This window comes from Prionailurus bengalensis, chromosome A2 (assembly GCF_016509475.1).
Source record: "Prionailurus bengalensis isolate Pbe53 chromosome A2, Fcat_Pben_1.1_paternal_pri, whole genome shotgun sequence".
Classification (NCBI taxonomy): Eukaryota; Metazoa; Chordata; class Mammalia; order Carnivora; family Felidae; genus Prionailurus; species Prionailurus bengalensis.
Window position 1 is genome coordinate 19,354,280 of NC_057348.1, and position 8,380 is coordinate 19,362,659.

Here is an 8,380-nt window from a genome sequence, read left to right on the forward strand (position 1 = left end):
AAGAGGAATTCACTCGTTCAACAAATGTTTATCAAGATTTCCCATGTGCTAGGCATCCTTCCAGCACCTGTAGACACAGCAGTAAACAAAGTGAAGGCCCTTGCCTTCCTTGAGCTTACATTCTAGGTGTGGGACTGAATTCAGACCAGAAACATGAAACATAATTAGTAAGTTACATTATTTGTTAGAAGATGGTCATACCATAGGTACTAAAATGGCAAGGTAGGAGCAATAGAGAGCAGGGGGTCTGGAGGTGGGTCAAGGTGGCCTTCACTGAGAAAAATATGCTTTATCAGAGATTTGGAGAGGGAGGAAGTCATGTGGATGCCTGCAGGGAACATTCCAGCCAGAGGGATCAGCTGGTGCAAAGTTCAGAAGCAGAACATACCTGTGAGAGGAGCAACCAGGAAGTCGTTGTGGCTGCTGTTGAGTGAGGCAGTAGAGGGAAGGAGGGACAAGTGGGGGCTTTTGAGGGGGGAAGATGTGGGGCCTTGCCAGCCACCATAAGGGCTTTGGATTTTTCTCTGGGAAAGGTGAGACCCAATGCCAATTCTTGAACAGAGAAGGGGGCAGGATCTGATTCAACAGCAACTCTGGATTATTCCAGCTGCTACATGGAGCTTAGACTCTGGGGTGTGGGATGGGGAGCCAAGGGTGACAATGACACACAGGCTATTGCAATTTCAGACAGACATGTCAGGTAGCTCAGCCCAGGTAGTGGCACAGTTGGGGTGTGATGCTGGACATGTGCTGGAGGTAAAGGCAGCAAAGTTCCCTGATTATTTGGACATGGGGGTGGCGTGGGGCAGAAACAAGTCTAGGGTGACTCCAAGGCTGTCTAGGGTCCAAACTGCCACTGCATCCACTGAAGGAGGCAGTTCTTGGGAGGGAGATCAGTTTTGCCCATGAAAAGTCTTAAAAATCGACTAGATATCAAAGTGGGGATGCCAAGTCGGCCACTGGGTATGTGACTCAAGTTCAGTAGAGTGGCCAGAACTGGACCCAGAGTCTGGGAGGCAAAGCCAGTGGACAGTAGTTAAGGTCAGGGGCCTGGATGAGATGAGGGTGGTGAGTGAAAACCGAAGGGCAGCAGTCAGGATGGAGCCCTGGAACACTCCTATTAGGAGATAGGAGAGCCAAGGTGGAATCAGAGAAAGAGCTAAGCAGGGGAGCCAGGAGGAAACAAAGGGGGAAGAGGGCATGTGGGAGCCAGAGGGGGGTCAAATGCTCAAGGAGGTGAGCATGGAGCTTTAGCTGGGTTCGGCAATGTGTGGGTCACGGCTGTTTTGTGGAGGGAAGGGCAAGCCTGACTGGAGTGGGTAGAGGAGGAAGAGGTAGGACTGGTAAAACTATAATGTTTTTGTTTTGTTTTTGAGAGAGAGAGAGAGAGAGAGAGAGAGGGAGAGGGAGAATGAGTGGGGGAGGGGCGGGGAGAGGGGGACAAAGGACCCAAAGCGGGATCTCTGCTGACAGGCTGACAGCAGCAAGCCTGATGTGGGGCTCCAACTCATGAACCCTGAGATCATGACCTGAGCTGAAGCTGGGCACTTAGACTGAACCACCCAGGCGCCCCAGGACTGGTAAGACTACAGACTGGTAAGATCTGTGTGAAGTGAGGGGAGCAGGACCAACAGAGGCTTTTAGGAAGACTGAGAAGAAGGTACTGAGGAGGAGAGATTGGACCATGGGTGGGAGGTTGGTGAAGGCCAGGGCTCTAGAGATAGTGGGCTAGAAGACAGTAGCTGGAGGTTGGACAGTTGGCATCAGGGTATACAGGGTGGACACTGCCTGGCCTGGCCAAGCCCTGGTAGCCAGGGACATGAAGGAGCACATGGAGGGACCCAGAGGACTCATCCAGATGTCTGCCTTGATCTCAGTTTAAAGTCATCCTGCAACTGATTTTCAAACAACTTGGAACAGGAATAATTGACTGGAAGTTACTTAGAAAGTGCAGCCCTGGAAAAAATCTGAAAGAATAAAACTGCTTTCAAAACCACATAAGGCTGTAAACCTGCCCTGCCACGCACAGCAGGACCTGGACAGTATTAGACTGCGACTTGATCCCCCATACCCCCACCCCCAACCCGAGTTCTGCAGAAGGCGGCCTCTGCTGTCCCCTGGTGGCCAATGGCGGGAGTCTGGGCTGTGCTGTGACCCGCCAGACACCTTGTGGGGCTGGGTGGCTGGAATGGTCAGCTATGGCAGTGCAGCCAGGCCCTGAGGCTCCAAGGCAGTCCAAAAAGTCCTCCAGCCTGGTGTGTGGGAGGAAGGCAGGCAGGAAGGCTCCAGGCGGGACGTGAAGGGAGAGGTGGTCAAAAAGGGGCCAGGACCTCAACGTTTGGCATCCTGGGTAGGTGAGCGAGGAGCTGCCAGTCCCACACGTGGCCAGGTCCTCAGAAGGCCAGGCAGGGACCTCTACAGGGTTGCCTGATCTGGAAGGAAGGAAGGGGCTGAACTCCTAGAGCCACTCTTGACCTAGCCTTCTGAGACCCCCTCCCCACATGCCCGAACCCCTCTCCTTATCCTGACCAAGTCCACCCTGGGGTCAAACACAACCGTCCCCAGGCTGGGCACGAGGGAAAGACACGGGGCCATCCGACCCCGAGGAAGCCAGGAAGTGGCTGCCCGGGATGGTCCCCCAAATTGGACATGTGCTGATCTCCGCTGTGAATTTGGGGAGGCGGGAGAGCATCTTGGAACAGAGGGTGGGAAGGTGCCACGACCAGAGGGAGTGGAAGGCGGCTGTTAGGGCACGTCCTGGGGATGGTCCGAGAGAACGGTCTTCCTCTATGACTGGGAAGGCCAGGCAGGCGGGGATCAGGTGAGGGCCACGGGCGCTCCAAGTGGCAGGCAGATGGGCGGAGGCCGGGGCCAGGGTCGGAGACTAAACAAGGCGAGAAAGCAAGCCTGGTGGGGATATAACCTCGAGTGGCAGCCGGAAGACAGCAGCGGCAGGAGAGGCAAAGGCTGCGCGGAGGAGGAGGAAGTGCTGGGTCGGCCTCGGCTCCCGCGCTGCGCCTGAGGCACGCCAGAGGGCGCCGCTGCCCCGCGAAACCTTGCAGGGCCTCCGGCGGCCACAGAAGTCCAGCACTCCCGCCTAGAGAGGACCCGGAAGAGGCGGGGCGCGAGCTCAGAGGCCGCTTCCGGCTTCAGCCCGGCCTGGAGGGCGGAGGGCGCTGGGGCGGGGCGTGGGCCCGAGAACTTGAGGAGCTGGGTTAAGAAATGGGGAGGTGTGTGGGGGCTGCGCTGCGCGGGGTGGCGGACGGTGGCCGGAGGCCACGGGGGGCGGGACAGGCGCTGGTCTGCGAGGCTGCACCCTCGCAGCTCTCTGCCCTGTGCCTGAGCTCTGGGCCTTTTCCGTTGTGAAATACAGTCCTGGGGCTCCTGGGGAGCCTTAGCGCTGCGCGAGCCCTGGGGGCAGGGCGTAGAGTGCTTCAAGCCGTGGAGAGATGGGAAGGGAACTCCAGCAGGGGAAGTGGGGAGTGCTTTCCCCCACAAAGGTGGGAAAGCAGGTGTGGGGCGCGAAGAATCTTTTAAACTAATATTCTTTAAATGTCTATTTGGAGGAGAGGCCAAGGCTGTGGAGAAGGCTGAAAGGGGACCAACCAGCCCAAACTTGCTAGAAGAAACAGTTCAGCCCAGGTATACATACACCCCACTCCATGTCCCCGGAGCTACCTTCTAGGCGACAAGGGACAACCGTGTCTCCTTAAGCTTTCCTCCATCACCTTAACCTTCTGCACCATATAGTGAGTGGTCCCCCTCTGTCTCCCTACCTTCTCCCTTCTCCACAGGGGTATTACTCCTCATAACTGCCAAAGGGAACTTTAAAATAGCAGGTCATGTCACCCTCCCTTAAAAACCCGCTAATTGTGGGGTGCCTGGGTGGCTCAGTCCGTTAAGCATTTAACTTAGGCTCAGGATGTGATCTCATGGTTTGTGAGTTTGAGCCCCACATCAAGCTCTACACTGACAGTGGGGAGATTGCCTCTCTCTCCCTCTTTCTCTGCTCCTGCCCTGCTCGCGTGATCTCTCTCTCAAAATAAATTAATTAATTAAAAAAAACAAAACAAAACCTTAGCTGTTAAACAAAACAAAACGTTAGTTGTTTCCATCACAATTAAATTTGGAATAAAATCTAAACTTGGCCTTGATGATCTGGCCCCTGCTACCACCCCCTGGTGCTAGCCCACAGCCTGGACATCTGACATCCTATGGTGGCCTAGAACCTTTGCTCTGGCTGATAGCATCCTAAAAACTTTCTTCCAGCAGCCTGAAGCAGGCCCCAGCCAGGCTCATTCCTCTGCGTAGTTAGCTTCAGTAGTAGCATCTGCTCCATGCAGTGTGGCAGAGCAATGTCCCCTACTCCCAGGACTCAGTGGCCAGCATCCCTCCCAGGACAAGTCCCCTTTCTCTTGCCCCTCTACTCCCAGTTACCATCAGCAGGAAGCCCCTGAGCCCAGGTGGCTGGGCCTTGGAGGCACCTCATGGGCTGCTTGCTTTTGCATCACCTTCATTAGGCTGTTTTTGCTCCTTCATTAAATTAAATTCCAGGAAGCATTGCTAATGAAGGCCCTAACAAGTCGCGGGAGAGGCTACCAGCCCCAGCCTTTGGACAGCATGACACGGAGGGCTGCAACAAGGTGAACAGAAGCGTGGCTCCTGGGGATAGGCTGATTATCATTTCCCAGGCCCTCTGAGGACCCTGGGTTTCTTGGGGAGCTGGCCTTTAGAGGCTGTGTATGTGGCAGACACAGTAGCGAGTTGGACCATGAGCTCTTCAAGGGGAAGGAGAGGGGCTGAGCTCAGACTTGACCACCAAGCCCCAAGGGCTCCCTGGACAGTTCTCCCCTACTCAGTAGCAGCTTGAGTGCCAGGACCAGTTGTATTTGCAAGGCCAGGCATGGGTCACTGGCCTAGAGATGCTGATGCCTGCTGCAGGCTCAGATGTACCCTTACCTCAGCATCTCTTAGGGACTTGGGAAACTCCTTGACTGCCCTACTCAGTGAAGCCCCATGGCAGTCTTCTCTCACATCACAATATGTATCTCTTGCTCTTGCTATTCTGGCCAAGCTGACCTCCTTTCTGTTTTAGGAACACCCTGTGTCTTTCTACCCCAGGGTCTTTGCACTTGCTATTACCGTCACCTATTACTCTCTTGGCTTATCACACTGTTGGTCTCTTATCATTTGAAGATCTTCTTCTCAGACTGTTACTCCTGTGTACACTCCCACTGGCTCTCTTGTCACCCTGTTGATTTCCTCTGAAACTGTTTTTGTTTCCCTGTTTACTTGTTTGGCATGTGCTCCTGAAGGGCAGGGTCCCAGCTGCCTCTCTCTCCCTAGGGTTCTCAGCACAGTGGCACAGTAGACAATGAGTGAGTAGATGACTCATCTTCTCAGACCCTCCTGTCCCCATGTTAGGTGGAGCCCCTTACCCCATCCAGAAACTTCTGGCCTGAGTTCTTCATGCCAAAGCCAATTATCTTTGAAGGAGGCAGATGACCAGGAAGGGGGACCCTGGACTCCAAGACCTCCCAGGCTTGGAACTGTTTCTCTGGAGGGAAGAGAAGCCTGGGAAGAGAGGTTTGAAAGGAAGGGGCAGAGAGGGAAGGGTATCTGACTCCAATCTCAAAACTGCTTCTGGGCTAAGAAGCAGGAAGGGGAAGTGCAGGGGATGTACCCAAGAGGTGGAGCCTGGCTCAGGGCTGCAGGGAGGGAGCCAGCTCTGGCCACTGAGATCTACAAGCAGAAGCTGCTGAAGCCCTATCTGCAAGGCCTGTGATTTGGTGATCAGAGTTGCTGGGGACTGCCACCTGGGAGCTATGGAAGTGGGGTGGTCAGGACCCTGGACTTTGGGTATCCCTGTAGGGTCCTGCCTGTTCCTGGACTCTGAATGAGGGCAGACACACCCACCCCGAAACTGTCTTTGAGGAAGTACTCATAGCTTCCCCTTCCTGGAGCCTGTGGGCTGGGGTGTCATGGCCCACTGAGGGGGTCTCCATTCCTCACCCTGCTCAGCCTGATGCATGGTAGGAACTCAGTACAAGCTGCACCTGCTCTGTGGAGTGTGGTGAGCCCCAGGACTATTCTAGCTGTCAGAGTGAGCAAGGGAGTTGAGTGAGCCGGCAGCTGCCACTTCTCCATTCTGGCCAGAGTGCTGTCCTCAGTTCTGCTGGCTGTCATTTCACTGTCTTTATGGTCTAGTCCAGGTGGTGCTGGACCAGTGTGCACAGAGACAAGTCCTGCCTCCTTTGGGGCCCATGAGGCCCTGGCTAGGCAGCTATCCTCTGCTCCCAAAATGACTCCTGGGTCAAAAGGACTCCTGGGTTCCCAAACGGGAGGGAAGCAAGCTGTCCGTGTTGTCTCTGGATGACCATGGATGGGTCCCAGCCCCTTCTGATTCTCAGTTGCCTCAGCTGTAAAGCAATGGGGTTTCTCCAGCTCTGACCCTTGATTTTCTCCCTGGCCCCTCCCCAAACCTGGTCTCACAGTTTCACCTCCAGATTCCCTGTTCCTGCCACATTCTTCCTCAGCTCTCTCCTCCCTCTACCACTCCCCACATCACTTCCACTAAGAAGCCTCCTTCCCAGGCACAATTAGTTCCTGCCTTCTCTGCACATACAATAATGGCAAATACTGTTATAGTGGCAGCAGGATTAGTGGTTTACAGCTTTCCCAGTTCCAGGAGGTGGGGGGAGGAGGGAAGGGGGAGAACCCCTGGAAAGGTTGGGGGAGAGTTTGTGTGATTCATTCATTTCATTTGACAGATATTTACCTGCACCCTCAAGGATTATTCTGGGCCTGGAAACAGAGACCCAGATGGAAGAGACTCACCACCAAGACAGTGGGATCTGGGCCTGGGGTGGGGAAAGCTCCAGGACAGTGGAGTCCTAGAGGCCCAGCTCACAGCCATGGAATGAGAGATAGGGAGGAGGAATGAGTGGAGAGGGATCAAGGGGAGGAGCAAGAGGATGGAGTGAACAAGGTCAGTCAGATGGCTTGAGTGTGGATATGTTAAGTGGGGGGAGATCAGGTGGACCTTGGGTGGGGACAGGGCCTTGCAGAGATTACTATCATAGGACTCACCCCTACTTAGAGTTTTCCATGTGCCACTCACATGGAAACATTTTACATTTTACTTTCATTTCCTCCCTTAGTCCTGACCTTAGCCACTGCAGTGGGTTGATGTTACTGTTAGGCTCATTTACTGATAAGAAAATGGAGGCACAGGGAGTTTCTGGTATTTCTCCAAAGTAATATGCAGCTAGTAAGTTTGTAGACTGCTCCTCAGAGTTCTTGCTGTCAGTTGTCCCTCTACCACGTCTACTTCCTACACAATCCAAACCAGAATGTCTGGGTTTTATCCTCAGGGCACTGTGGAGCCACAGAAGGTTTATGAGCAAGAGAGTGATGTGATTTCTTTCAGCAGGATCCCTTGGCTGCCATGTAGAGGATGGATTGTAGAGGAAAGATGAGAGCCAGGGAGGAGGCTGGAGGCCCATGAGAAGAGACAGAGAACAGAGACACATGTGAGGTGGGGGTTGAGGAGGGGAAGAAACTGACAGGGTGTAGGGGTGGAGGGGGGGGGCTTGCTCTGGCTGGTGAGAGACCACAAAGTGGAGAGACCAGGAGCAGGGGCCACTGGAGGTGCCTAAAGTGTCTAGGGGAGGTTTCAGAGCAGTGATGAACATGGGGCTGGTGATTAGGGGAGAAGCTGGGCTGGAGATGACAGAATAGGATTCAGAGCCCCAGGAATGGAAGGGAGGCATGTGAATGGAGTGGCAAGCAGAGGCCTAGCCCTACCCTTGGGGCCCCCATGGAGATGGAGAGGGGGAAGCTGGGAGGGGTGGAATAGGGTTGCTGGACACTTTAGGAAGAACGAATAATTAGAGGGAGTGACTATCAGGTGGAAGTGTGCAAGGACGACACAGCCTGGCCTGAGGCTGGAGGAGGACATGCCTCCCTGTGGCCCTGTCCTGCCCTGCCTCCATCGATTGGGGTCTGTGTCTGCCCACCTCTGGTGAGCCTGGCCTCCAAGGGGCTGACAGGTTCTCCCCGTTGCTCAGCAACTGCAAGAGCTGTTGGCTGTTGCTAGGAGCCAGCTGGGGAGGCCCAAGGAGGTAGGATCAGCTCTCAAATGTGGGGCGGGGCTGATGGGGGAAAGAGGCCTGTCTTGGAGCTGGGTTTGTAGCCTATGTGTGGACAGGCTGTGTTTTTGACTGTGTGCACCCATTTTATAGTGGGTTCTATGGATTTGAGACATGTTGGAGGTTGGTCCTATGACTTAATGAATAGTGCATATCTCTGAGTGTCTGTGTTCCTGGATGGCCATTATATGTTTTCACCATGTTTGCTGCATGTTTGTGGCAGAGCCTGC

At 54.4% G+C, this 8,380-nt stretch overlaps 1 long non-coding RNA gene across 2 annotated transcripts; it reads left to right on the forward strand.

The window, feature by feature from the left end:
* The first annotated feature begins 3,146 nt into the window (after positions 1 to 3,146).
* On the forward strand, positions 3,147 to 7,560 carry LOC122487250. 2 transcript variants are annotated; one of them, XR_006298339.1, is made up of 5 exons: positions 3,147 to 3,230; positions 3,567 to 3,642; positions 4,555 to 4,643; positions 6,771 to 6,988; positions 7,433 to 7,560. It is a non-coding gene; the product is annotated as an uncharacterized LOC122487250 (long non-coding RNA). The 2 variants fall into 2 exon arrangements; XR_006298338.1 differs by lacking the exon at positions 3,147 to 3,230 and having other exon boundaries at positions 3,277 to 3,642.
* Positions 7,561 to 8,380: the final 820 nt, after the last annotated feature.